Source organism: Ambystoma mexicanum, chromosome 14 (assembly GCF_040938575.1).
Source record: "Ambystoma mexicanum isolate Mex_15411 chromosome 14, UKY_AmexF1_1, whole genome shotgun sequence".
Classification (NCBI taxonomy): domain Eukaryota; kingdom Metazoa; phylum Chordata; class Amphibia; order Caudata; family Ambystomatidae; genus Ambystoma; species Ambystoma mexicanum.
The window spans coordinates 631,435,728-631,450,352 of NC_090940.1; the positions used below are offsets into that span (position 1 = coordinate 631,435,728).

The 14,625-nt window shown below is 50.3% G+C and overlaps 1 protein-coding gene across 3 annotated transcripts in view; it reads left to right on the forward strand.

Annotated features, from left to right (window-relative positions):
- Window positions 1-14,625, forward strand: part of RCOR1 (REST corepressor 1) — a 297,736-nt gene that overhangs the window by 233,317 nt on the left and 49,794 nt on the right. The window lies entirely within an intron of this gene.

Below are 14,625 nucleotides of genomic sequence, written 5' to 3' on the forward strand. Positions count from 1 at the left end.
TTACAGAGGAGTGTGTGCCGAAACTAAATAAAAGGTGAGATTCCTGTGATGACCGGCAATTCGACCACTGGAAATTGAAGTAACCGAGATGCCTGCGGGCCCTTTACATCATTGTGCAGCGACCACTGCTGTCCTGATCCGTTTTCTATGCAACAGAGGAGCTCCAAAGAGGATGGATCCTTCCCTTTGGCTGGTGGGACCAACCAGCCCTGAGACTAGCTGCATTTTGAGCCGTCTTCTGAGGTGCTATGCGTTTCCAGAGCTGCAGACCGCGAATACATGGAGACATCCGACCCATTTGCAGTGCAGCGTCTTTGAGAGGCTGCATCAGTCCAAGTCTTTGAGCTCCAGGTGAACCTGCAGAGACACAATCCAACTCCTCAAAGGATTCCAGGAATCGCACATCGACTGGGCGAATACCGTCCTTTGGTGGTGCTGAGAAAAAGGTGCCAAAACCGCAGACTGACCAGAGAAGAATAAGAAATCGGTGCCAAAGGTCTTCTCTCGAGACTTCTGCTGAGACATCCCATTCAGAGTCCTTCCTTTCTTCACCAGGCCAAGGAGAGATTGGGTCTGTCGCTGCTGCACAGAAGAGAATCCAGCTACAAGCATTTCTTCTAACCTAAGGTACTGTGTGGTAAAGATATTTCTTGCTTTGAACTGTGAAGTAGCTCCCGAGTGGAGTGTGTGAAGAGGTGTCTAGGGTATACACTCTTACCCAAGCTGCCGGCTTGTGCCCCTTTAGTGAGTCCTTTTGCAGGGTCCCCATCTTTAACTCTTAAAGTACATTTTCCTGGAGACTAAAAGTATCCTGAGGAACATTTGCTGTTCTTCTGCTTTTTTAGACTTTTAACCCACTCAGAACTGACTTTTGCATATAGTTGGGGATTGCACTTCAAACACGTTCATCAAGAAAGTGTCTCTAGACCATTAAGCTCAGATACTGTAGGACTAACCAGACTTTTTTCTTCCTAAAAGACTTGATCTTATGTGGATTTGCTAACTAAATTCAATTACTGTATATATTTCTTAACGTGAGCACGAGATAGTACCGATAATACGGGAGCACCGTCAACGGTGTCACACTAACAATTGTGCCACAGGCCCCTACCATGGAAGCAATGGCCTTTGAAAAGTGTTTATATCCCCAAGTGTGTTGGTTAATTGTTCCAAGCATATTTCTGACTTCCTTGTGTAAATACACAGATCATTTTATATTAAAATGTCTGATGTTTGTTAATCTGCTTAAATCACGTACTGCGCGTGGTCCAACATCCAGTGGTCACTGCGGAGTATTGCATCTTGTTTTTTGAAAGTCGAAAAGAGGACGTCGACATAGGCGTGCTGTAAGACTATCCCTATAGTGACGAGTAGTGTACCCAAAATCCCTCATGCGTTGAGGTCCCCCAGATTGTTTTTTTCCACCGAGAATACTGGTCGCCTTAAGCGGAGCTCGTAAGAGACATTGCCATTGACTCGACCCTTGGTCGATTTGTTAATTGTTAACCCATATCACCTCCAGCCCTCTTTCGACGCCCATTCCACTTCCCTGCCGAGTTAAGATCTTCGGCGGCGGTGGTTTTCGACGGACGGTGATCCTATAGGCGCTGCCAAACACGTGGCCCGGCCTACACAGTAGGGACAGTGGGGGTCGGGGTGGAAATTTGTTTCTTTTAGAATGCCTTTCGTTTTCTCCCCCCTTTCCTTCCGGGTCATTATCACTGGGTATGTCCTCAGCTATGGAGAGGACTCCTTTTTAGATTTTGCCCACGTTGTAAGGGCAAATTTCTGTGGAAGGACAAGCCTAAACAGTGCAACTGCTGCTTATGCCTCGACTACATCAAGGCCGGTTGTGCGGCCTGTAAGCTCCTTCGACCAAAAACTTTGAAGGAACTCAGGGTCAAAAGGTGGCAGCCCACAAAATGTCTAAGGCTGATTCCTCGCCTGCGGCTGCAGAGTGTAACAAGGGGGGGATATTGATAACTCCACCTCCATAACGGAGGTTGTGTTAACCTCTCATTGGAGCACTCTCGCTCCTTCGCGTCTGCCACCGGCTCCGAAAGGCACGGCTCCGGCCCTGCTTATGGGGATGTACACCCCAGCGACGCTGACCCACACGAAAAAGCTACTAAATACACAAGCCACGGCCATTCGTCAGTAAATCGAAGAAGGCCTCAGCGCCAACGGAGATGCCGACACAACGGGCTGCCTCCACCGACCGTGAGGGCCGGCAGCCCTCCCTGCAGCTGCATGCGCACCTAGAGACTGGGCCGTCTAGTACTAAGGGCGCTACCACTTAAACATCCGTCGAGACGCCTCGGAAGAAGGCGTCCGACGTCAAGATTTCGGCTTCACCGAAAACTACTCACCACCAGCCCTCGACAGAGAAGTTAGTTGTGGAAAGCATAGCAAGAATAGTCTCCCAAGACACTCGGAAACGGTTGGTGAAGGAGTCGCCGAAGCCCGCTCAAAAGGTAAGGGACACGCCGAAACCTACAGAAGGTACGCCGCAACCTCCCCCCACGTCGAAGGGAAAACCCAGAGATATTGCCCCACCGTCGGGCCCACTGGAAGGTTTCTCAGAGGGCGACTGGGTATATCCCTGATGTTTTGGATCTGGCCTCTCCACAGACCACGCCTGTCAGAGATCCTTCACCTGTGGACGATCAGCCCACATTTAATGCAATGCTACGCAAGGCAGCAGCACACTTTCAAATTGATACAGGGGAGACTATCCCAGAAGTAATTTTGTTGAAAAAATAATCAAAGAAAAGCCACCTGCTAGCCAAGCCATACCCCTCATCCCTCCTCCCCTCCATCAAGAGACGCCTCCTTCCCTCTTTATCTACACCTGCCTTAGTTAGAGGTGTGAACCTGAGAGGGTGCTAGAGAGCCACCCAAGATGGCCGCTTCCTGAGAGAGCTCCGTGGGGCTCTAATGAATCCTGTAGCATCGATGCTCCTGTGATGGTTGGACTGACCCATCCTACAGCTGTGCACATTCACGGAGCTTCACTGATCATTTTGAGATAAATCTCGACCCGGACGCTTGACCACAGCCCGAGATACTCGCTCTCCGATCTGAGGCCTGCTGGCTGACTGATTGAGTGGTCGCGGCCCCTGCGTGTGAGCGGAGCGGTGGGGGAGGGCACTTGGCGGGAGTCTTGGCGGCGGGACCAGGAGCAGCGCCGATCAAGAAGGCGGGTGCACGTGTGCGTACTTGCACCTGTGAGACGAGGTGGTCTCCGTCCCCACGGCGGCCCGTCGCAAGGGCAGAGGAGCGATGAGTCGGGGTGCCGGAGTCCCGAGACAGCCCAGGTAGGAGCAGACTGCAGCACGGACGGGCTGCGGTGCGGCCACTGGGTGGGCCTGCCCTGTCCCGCCGCCGGACACAGCATAATCCGCGCGGCTCCCGCCAAAAGCTGTCCGTGCTGTGGCGCAGACCTGGTACGCAGCGCGGGGAGCAATCCACGCTCAAGGCCGCTTCCTAGAAACCTGATGCACGACACGCGACCCGGAGAGGCCTCCCACGGCGCCCATCCGTCCAGCTGCAGACGCGGAGAGGCCTGTCTCAGTGAACGGATATCTGAAAGCTAGTAAATACTGGCGGCATCGATCCTGGGAACAAGAAGCTGCGGCCGACCCGAGGTGGCTGGGCCTTGGCCTTGGGGGCCTGCCGCTCTGATGCACGCTGCATGACCCATGTGCACGCACTCCCCCCGCTGACTGCACCGTGTGCCGGCGCAGCTGGTATAGAAGGCCTCAGCCGCCCAGGCCACAGGCTGCCCGCGGAGAGCACGGCGACCCAAAGTGCGACCTGTGGCAAACACTTCAAAGCAACCACAGTTACAGTAGTGAGGCTGTGTAAGCAGCAGCGTGTTGTGCAGGCCCCACGCTCGGTGCACGGACTCTCCGCATCAAGCACCGAAGGCATCGTGCTAACATCCAGAAAAGTATGCGGTGCGGCTGCCGTCTGGGTCCACCACCGATATAAACCAAGACAGACACAACTTAGCCAGGTTCCACGGACACTATTCCCCACGCTACCATGGGGAAAGTAGATAAGAACCAGAAGAAACTGACTTTCGGAGCCAGCTCACAGGCCAAGCCCACGACCAGCAGCAGACCCAACTCCCCGTCACCTGACACGATGTCAACCGAGGACCAGACCCCGCATCTGGATATAAGGGAGATCTGATAGACCTGAAAGCTGACATCAGCGGCCTGGGATGCAAATTGGACACCCTATCGACGAAGGTAGATCAGCTTCAACACAGGCTCGATAAACAAGCCGATCGACTCGACAATGTCGAACAACGCGTGTCCGACCTGGACGATGGATCAGCGGCACCGACATCCTGTGTCTCTGCACTCGAAACCCAGATGAAGGTGGTGTGCGCCAAGAATGAGGATTTGGAGGGCCGCTCCCGTAGGAACAACATCAGGATCATAGGGGTGAGGGAGCGACAAATCCCAGGTAAAATGGAAGACTTTGTGGAACAGATCTGGATAGCTCTCTTCGGTAGAGAAACACTGTCTCAGCTATTTGTGGTAGAAAGAGCGCACAGAATTCCGAGCACTAGACCGGCGCCCGGCGCGCACCCTCGACCAATCATTGCAAGACTTTTAAACTACAAGGATTGCGACGCCATGGTCTGGGCAGCAAGAGACCAGGGGAAACTTCAATACGACGCCGACTCCATTCAAGTCTTCTCGGATTTCTCGCAGACGGTGCAAACGCAGAGGAGATCCTTTACAACAGTCAAGCGACGCCTACAGGACAATCATACCCTTTATTTCATGCTATATCCAGCGAAACTGCGTATCCAACACGAGGGGAAGGCCCAATTCTTCAATACCCCCGAAGAAGCCAACGATTACCTGGACCGGACTGGTTGCAGACATGGCGGGAACAATCCGAGTCCCCGTCGGGAAGAGCGAGCGAGAAGACCCCCTCCGTAATCTACAACTCCAGTAATGGGCGGACATGACAGCACGCCTCCTTCTTCCATGCTCAATGTACATCACAGGAACGAAACTGTCGCTATAGGAAGCCCGGTACCCTCTTGGCAGGCTACTAGCGCTCCTAGCGCGGCTATGCTTGCAACTCTGTTCTATATGGGGGGATTACTGTGGGCCAGTTGGGGGTTGCCCACACAAGGGAGGGACTCGGGCCAGACGCAGCTGCTTTACTCACCCCGCTCTCAATCCGCAACGTTGACGATATATAACTTTGATAACCCGGAAGCCAAGCCCATCAGTCATTCCAATACTTCAAGGCACCATTATCACTTTCACGTCCTGACAGGCGAGAATCCACCCGGCCTTCGGAATGTCAGCCACAACATTTAGAATAGCCACCTGGAACATCCGTGGCGGCAATCGGCTGGCAAAGAACAGGAAAATCCTTCAATGTCTCTGTAGGCATAAGGTTAACATCACCATACTCCAGGAAACCCATCTCCTGCCGGCATCAGAATCACAGTGGGCCAAGTCCTGGGGCTGTCGCAGGTATTTTTCATCGTATTCGTCCTTTGCCAGAGGGGTCGCTATTCTGATTGATAGAAGGGCAAACTTCAGTCTCATTGAATCGGTGAAAGGCATTGAAGGTAGGGGCCTGCTGGTGAGGGGAATAATTGCAGGGAAAGATGTGGTGATTGTAAATTCCTACGCTCCCAACACTGATGGACCTGACAATTTCAACTGGGTGATGTCCCAACTAGGGAGGACCAACGCAGAAACAATCATATTGGGGTGCTGACCTTAACACACCGATGGACCCTACTCTAGACAAATCCCATAACACTACTGGGAATCGGTCCAAAGCCAGTAGTCATGTTCGTGAGAAATGTCAAGCATTTGACCTGTCTGACACATGGCGGCATCACAACTGAGATGCGAAAGACTTCACATTCTACTTGCCCGTTCACAACACCAGCTCCAGGATAGATTACATCATGGCCTCCACCCATTGTCCGTTTGCCTGGGGAGCGAGCCAAATCCTACCACGCACGCTATCCGACCACTGAATGGTCACACTTGATGCCTCCAGGGTGGGCGCAACAGTCCCCGGATTGAACTGGAGATTCAAGCCGGGTGCGCTTTCGGACACTGTTTTCGCAGAGGAACTGCGTGAGGAAATAACATCCTTCATTGAGAGAAATCAAGGCTCAGTCAAGACGACCAGCACCATCTGGGAAACGCTAAAGTGCTTTGTGCGCGGAATATGTTTGGGTAACTGAAGCTGATACGCAGTGAACTCTCCGACAGCGAAACCTGGCTGAAGGAACTAGAAATGAAGACTCTCCGCTCCAAGCCCACAAATCCAGGCAGAGCTGAAGGAGGAGCTTCAGAGGTTCAGGGACACAGCCAAAAGAGAGCTAAAATTCCTGGGGCGGAAACACCAGATCCGACAATATGGAGAGGGTCAGAAGCCAGGAGCCCTGCTCGCCCGATTACTATCGGTGGACAAAGCTCCGACCCGGGTGGAATGTGTTAGACGCACAAGGGCAGCGTGTCTATGCAGAAGTGGACATCGCCAATGCATTTTGTGACTTCTACCAGGACCTGTACAGCTCTAGAGGCAATTCGGACTCTGAATCTCTGCAAGAATACCTAGACGACACTGAGCTGTACTGGGTGGAAGCAGACCTACGAGAACCTCTTAATGCTCTGATAACGACAGAAGAAATACTGGAAGCAATAAAATCCCTCCCGAGCTCCAAGGCACCAGGTCCAGATGGACTTACCAGAGAGTTTTACAAGGCCTACGCAACTTCCCTTGCCCATCTCTTGCTACGCGTATATGAAGAATCCATTGAAAGCGGATGCCTTCCCCCAACACTACGAGAAGCCTATATAATTCTTTTACACAAAGCCGGCAGACCCGCTGATGAATGTGCATCCTATAGACCAATTTCTCTGATCAACCTGGACAATAAAATCCTGGCCAAAATTCTTGCATCCAGGCTCCTTCCCCTTATGCCAGCACTCGTGACTGGAGACCAAGCCGGATTTATCCCAGGGCGACGCACCACCTATGGCATCAGGCGTCTGTTTGGCGTCATGGAGGCCCTGGATCCATCGCAACAGGCAATAGCGGTGCTTCTTGACGCCGAGAAGGCATTTGACTCTGTGGAATGGCCATTCATGCTAGCAACGCTTAGACAAATGGGTTTTGGCAACTTCTTTATTAAATTGGTGTCATTATTGTACAACAGCCCCCGATCCTACATTACACTAGGGAACACTAGATCCACGTGCATTTCCCTTGAACAAGGCAGGGATGCCCACTTTCTGCTTTGATCTTTGCTCTTATTATGGAACCCCTGGCTTCCAGACTACACAAATTCCAAATACACAGAGGCCTCAAATTAGGCCCCCACAAATTGTCTCCCTCTATGCTGACGATTTTATATTTGTCAGCAATCCCCAGGAGAATCTTAACCTGGTAATGCGGGAGGTATTAAGATTTGGGCAAATGTCGGGACTGAAAATCGATCATTCTAAATCTGTGATATTCCCCCTGATCCCTCACATGGTGCAATTTGCCGATGGCCATGGCTTGAAATGGAAGAACTCAAGGGTACGCTACTTAGGTATATATATGTCACGAAACCATCACGAGATATATAAAGACAACGGTCTCCACGCTCACCTCTATTCAGGATCGAGTGCACAGGTGGAAAACGCTCCCGCTAACGCTGTGGGATAGGACCTCTCTTACGAAGATGGTTATACTCCCCAAGCTTCTGTACTTGTTTACCATTATCCCATTACTCCTCCCCAAATCCTTCCTCCTGAAAGTCAAGACAGCAGTCCTGGAACTGCTATGGGCCGGTAAACCGGCGCGCGTGGCCTACGACACCCTAGTTCTGCCGACATCAAAAGGAGGCCTTGCGCTCCCAGACATCGAGAAGTACTATTGGGCATCTCAGGCACAGTTTCTAAGCCACTGGTACACGACCCACTTCGTGCGTCCGCATGTGCAGGTGGAACGTGCTCTGGCTTCTCCCGACTTGCTCAGTGCCGTCATCATTAGTCAATTCCCTGTTCCGCACAACACTCTAAATACGGTCCTCTCTACGTACGCAGTCTGGAAGAAGATGGCTGCTAAGTATGGGGTGACCGTGAGATACTCCCCTTTGCTACCGATCAGGTTCATCCCGGGTGTTCCGCTCACGAATGAAAAAGTATTCTTAATATGGGCAGACAAGCTTAACATTCACTCCTTCGGTGATGTCTTCCCGGGAGGCACCTGCCTAACGCCTCAGATGGCCAAAGAAAGGGGCGGAAGCACCTCACTGGATATCTTTCTTTATTTCAGACTGCGCTATACCCTGCAAAAAATACTGCCCTCTTTTCCTGAACAACCCCTACATGGGATCTGCTGCACAAAACCATCCAGGCAGAGTGAGAGGGGAGGCTGGTCTCGGCACTCTTCAGGTCCCTAGTGGCAGACACCGGGTCACCCAATGCCAGAACTCAACAAAGTTGGGAATCGGACCTCCAGATGTCGATAGATGCTGGGGACTGGTCCTACATTCTTTATCAAACCCAAAAAGTTGCAGTGAATACACAATATATACTAATACTTTAATTATGTGCACCAAACGTATTACAACCCTGCCAAGAAACACCGACATCACCCTGAAGTATCGGCCCAATGTGAACGTTGTACAGCGGCGCATGCCGACTTTTTCCACCTGGCATGGGACTGCCCCGGAATCCAGCGGTTCTGGGTCTCAGTCCTGCAGATCGTCGCCGATATTATTGGGGAACAAGTAGCTCAGCTACCGTTGGCGGCCCTTCTCGGCCTCACAAAATACTTACGCCCCACATCCCGCTGACTGGCAGCTCTCCTCCTGGTGCTGGCCCGTAGGCGAATTGCTATGGCCTGGAGCCGGGGCCCCTTACCCAAAATTGAAGATTGGAAAAAAGACATTACCTATTGTCAGGATGTAGAGAGCGAATTTATAAGAACTCTATCACTGCATGCTCGACCCCCCGACATCTGGGGGCCGTATATTACATATCTGCTAAACAGTTCAGCTCCTTCTGCTACTGAGAGCTCCTGACTCCGAAATAGACCTGTGAGATTGAAAATGACTGTATATTTGTGCCTTAATGGTGACTGACAATTAACCAGGAAAGTCCTGATGCTTGTTGTTGTGGACATGAGTGGGATGGGGCGGCTGCGCGGTAGAACCTGTGAGCGGGAAATGTTATGTTTTCTTTTCGCTTTATTCTATTCCTTTCCTGCCCTTTCTTCAACTCGTCCCTTTCCTCCTCTGTTTCGCCTTGTTACGTTAACGCACCCTGATGGTGTACTTGTGTTTTTTTTTTGTTATGATAATCTCAAAAATAAAGTTAAAAAAAAAGGTGTGAACCCAAGGATCAAGACGCTCTTTAGCCCCTCACCCTCTAATCCCTTATATATTAGGGGTTATTCCATACCAGATTCCCTGGTAGTTCGACTACGAGAAAAAGGGCGGGGATTCCGCTGTCCACCAGTGAGGCACCTCCCGATAAAGAGGGGAAAAAGCTCTATGCTCTAGGGAAAAGGATTACATCCTCTGCAGCTTTCAGCTATGGAGAGGACTCCTTTTACGCAGTATGCCCAAAGAGGACAACGTTGTGGCAAGGGAAGAGGTTGGGCCCTACTACTAGAGGCTCCCCGCCTGCCACCACCAAATGACCCAAAGATTCAGGTCCCCTCCCATGCATCTCCGGTCGGGGGCCAGTTAACATCATTTCTGCAAGCATGGGAGGGAATTACCACAGACCGTTGGGTACTGTCAACAATAGCCCACGGTTACTGTATGGAATTCAGCCAGTTCCCGTCTTTCAGACCTCCAAAGGGAAGACTTCTCACACCAGAACACATTCTCATCCTTTTTCAGGAAGTGGAATCGCTTCTGCAAAAAGGAGCCATAGAGGTCGTGCCTCTATCACAGGTAAAGGAGGGTATTTATTCAGTGTACTTCCTTGTACCCAAAGAGGATCTAACCATACGCCCTGTATTAGATCTGCGCTGAGCGAACAAATTTGTAAAACCTCAAAAGTTTTGGATGGTGACTCTGCAGGAAGTAATCCCCCTGCTCACACAAGAGGATTACATGAACACTAGACATGAAAGATGCATACTTTCATATTTCAATGTTGCCAGTGCACAGGAAATACCTCAGGTTCATGATAGACGGCAAACACTATCAGTTCAAAGTGCTACCATTTGGCATAGCCTCAGCGCCAAGGGTATTCACAAAGGTACTGGCAGCGGCACACCTGCGCAGGTTGTCCATTCCGGTCTATCCTTACCTCGACGACTGGCTCATAACGGGATTCATACAAAACATGCTTCTAAAATACCGAAAAGACTATAGACCCCTTGTTCCTCCTGGGCTTCTCCATCGAAAAGAAATCCAGTCTAGACCCCAGCCAATTCGAGCAATTCCTAGGGGCTCTAATTCGAACAAAGGACGGCCTCGACTTCACCTCCAACGAGAGGGTCCAAAACATGCTATTTCAGATCCCTCAATATGTAGCCGGTCGAGAGGTGACTGTACACAAAGCCATGCGATTGCTAGGAATGATGGCGTCATGTATGTATTTGGTCCCTCGCGCGCGCCTGCGTCCAATGCAAGAGTGGCTCAACAGCCAGTGGTGTCATGGCAGTGGACAATGGGACGATCTAGTGGTTGTCTCGCTACAGTGGTGGTCGAGGAAAACTTTGTGTTGGGGAAATCCTTTGTCACCCCTGCAGTGGATGCCACTCTAAGCACAGACGCATCCCTCACAGGATGGGGGGGTTCACCTATCCCATCAGACTGCACACAAAGTTTGGACTCCAAGTGTGGCATCCAAGCACATAAACCTGCTGGAATTGTTGGCTGTCTTCAAAGCACTGAAGGCTTTCCAGAGACACCTTCAGAGACACCTTCAAGGAAAGACCGTGCTGATCCTCACAGACAGCACCACAGCCATGGACTACCTGAACAAGCAAGCGGCCACTCACTCTCCAGGACTGTCCAACTGTCCCAGAACATCTGGAAGTGGGCTCTCGAACACATGTTCCTGTTATCTCAACATGTACCAGGGGAACTCCATCTTCTGGCAGACGGACTCAGCAGAGACTTCCCTTTACCCGCGGAGTACGAATGGCGATTACACGAAGACAGTCTCCAACGTTTTCGCAGAATGGGGCTTCCCAGAGATCGACCTGTTCGCAACTCTGGAAAACACGCAATGTCAAGATTACGCCAAGGTACCCCCAGAACCGCTCCAAGGGGAATGGACTCTGGATAACATGATATGGGAAATGTGTCTACGCTCCCCCCCCATATGACCCCCCCCCCCGGACTCCCCTGCTCAACAAGATAGTGCACAAGATGCACCAGGAACCAGTTACCATGATACTGGTGGCCCCCCATGTGGGCCCGCCAACCCTGGTTCACTCATCTGATGGAGATGTCACTGTCTCCTCCAGTGAAACTGCCTTGCCCGTACAACATGTCGCAGGACAGGGGCCGAACGCTGCATCCATGCCCACAGACCCTGAACGTGGCAGCCTGGCTCCTGAGGTCATAGAATTTGGACATTTGCAGCTCCCTCAGATGCATGGACATTCTCAAGGAGGCTAGGAAACCGAACACTTGTTACTGCTATTCTAGTAAGTGGAAACGGCTCGTCATCTGGTGTAACTCAAGGAGCATCAACCCCGTTGACTGCTCTCCCACTCATATTTTATATCTGACTCATTTGCTCGACTCGGGTTTAGTCTTTAATTCTATTAAAGTTCACCTAGCTGCACTCTCCGCCTACACTACGTTTCAACATAAGGTGTCATGGTGCAAGGTTCCAGTTATTAAAGCCTTCATGGAGGGAGTGAAAAGAATCCACCCTCCTATATGTAAACCGACTCCCGGATGGGACCTGAACGTTGTATTAACCCGGCTAATGGGCTCCCCCTTCGAGCCCATGCATAAAGCAACCCTTAAGGATCTCACTCTCAACACTGCTTTCTTGATAGTTATCACCTCCATTAGCAGAGTGAGTGAACTACAAGCGCTCTCTATCTTAGATCCCTTAGTACAGTTCACAAAGATAAGGTGGTTCTATGCACACACCCTAGGTTTGCACCGAAATTCATTTCTAAGTTTCATGTCAACCAATCTATAGAACTACCAGCGTTCTTTCAAAATCCTTCAAACTTGGGGGAGAAGAGCCTACACACACTGTGCGCAGGGCAGTCATGTTTTATATGGAAAGAACTCTTCCTCTAAGAAAGACTAATCAGTTCTTTCTCAGTGGTGGCAGGAAAAGAAGGGGATGCAGTCTCCAAATCCACTATCTCTAGATGGATTGTCCAGTGCATCACTGTTTATCTCTTGCTAAGAGAGAACTGCCCTTCAATCCTAGAGCACATTCTACTCGAGGCACTGGGGCATTCATTGCAAATGTTCCCCTAGAGTCCATTTGCAAAGCGGCAACCTGGAGTTCTGTACACACCTTTACAAAACACTATTGTCTAGATTCTCACTCTAGATCTGATTCCCAGGTGGGACTAGCAGTACTAAGACACCTTTTCGCCACTGTTCCCTCTCACAACCCACCTCCAACTCTGGGTACTGCTCGCTAGTCTATGCACAGCATGTGATTCTAAGCAGATGAACAAACATCAGAAGACCTGCATTTCTTACCGTAAAAGCATTTCTGATGGTTGTATCTGCTTAGATTCACATGCGCCCCCCGCTCGGATGGAAGGAACATAGACGTCTTATTACTTTCTCTTTCTGTACTCACTCAAGTTAGTCATAATGCTCCCTCATGGCAGAAAAAAGAGGTAACTCGACGCGTGAGGGATTTTGGGTACACTGCACATCACCATAGGGATAGTGTTACAGACACGCCTATGTCAATGTCCCCTTTTCGACTTTTGAAAAACAAGATGCAATACTCCGCAGTGACCACTGGATGTCGGACTATGCACAGCAGGTGAATCTAAGCAGATACAACCATCAGAAATGCTTTTACGGTAAGTAATGCATGCCATCACTTATTGTGTTTCTTTGGACAACTTTACTGTGTTCAGTGGTCTTGCCTACAGCTCACAATGTTCCTATTATGAGCCTGACTGCTCTGCCACTCTACTGAGGTTCCTTGAGTAGTACAGACTTATACCAAGAGTTGGGGACCTGTGTGCCAAGGGATAGTTTTATGAAGTCTTACCTGAAGTGGACTATAGGAAAACTCCCCTACTACAGTGATTGAAGCACGGATGAAGGCCTTCAGTAGATCGGACTAAGGAGCAAGGCTTCACCGGGACAGTTGAAGGAAATGCTGGTTTGCTATGACTAGTCCTGGGTCTTCAGTGGGTCGCATTTATTCGAAGGGTTCTTGACTCCAATGTTAGAATGGCTGCCAGAGGCCTCCTTTTATCCTTAATTTAGTTGGTGTCGCCCTGTGCCCACCAACAGTAAGGATATGTACCGTTCAAACTGGCAGGTACTGTACATTCATGGACAGCTTTCCGCCATCACATTTGCACAGCAACACACGCACGCTTTGGCCAGAAGTGGACTGAAACCAGACTATCTGAGCCCCCACTTCTTGCCACACATGGATACCACTGCTTTGCCCACAAGCTACTCTAAGTTATTTTGCAGCTAATTTGCAAAAATACAAGTAAGTCAAAATGTCATCTGCCGCCAGCCTGTCCTAGACAAATCATGGAAGTAACCATAAAGTTATCCAAAACAAGAGCAAGGCATACAACATACCCCTACCACACCTCACTGCAAGGTGATTTGTGCAGTGTAAAAACAGCCTGGCATTGGTAACCAGGGGGATGTGTGCCCTGTAAAACAAACTAGAGACCAGTAATCCTGCTGGACCTTGGAGGTCAAAGATTGAGGTATGCCCTAATTTTGAGTGCTTCAGACTGGATCTGGCGGGCATTGTACCTAGAACGTCTGAACATGACAATCTCCCTCCCCCTCGCCCCTCTCCCCCCCCCCCCCTCCCAGCGTCTCCTGCCAAGAGTGGATCTGCTCTGATCCAGGACAGTCTCCGCCGTTCTGCTTAACTGCTTGGTGGGCTCTCTGATTAGGCCCTAGATATGTTCTTTTCGGTGAGGAGGCATACTAAGCATGTGCCTGCAGGTGGCACACCTTTTCTGGCTGGTGGCGCTTGAAGGGGTTGGATCTCTTGACTTGTCGGACCACTTGTGCTGTTGACCGTCTTAGTTTTCTGGCCACTGGGGTCTTCAAATGTGCACTGTAATGTGCTGGTTTGTCTTCAGCAGGAATCCCGAGCAGTGTTCCATCACTGTTTCCCAGAGGGTTAACTAACCTGTGCAACAAACCACACTGGTTGGTTGATTGGTATAGCATTTGAGTTAGTGCTTAGCTTTTTAAAGGCTGCTCCATTTGAGCGTATGCTGTTTTGCATGTTAAGTTTCCTTAACCTTGTCTTATTTTCCTGGTTTCCATCAACATTTTCACCTAGAATTTTACAAGGACACAGTGGCTGAGTGTGGGTTACATGTCTTTATATCGAGGTAATATACAATGAATGCCTATATAGCAAATCTTTATCTTAACCTTTATAGTGAATGCTTTTTATTTTT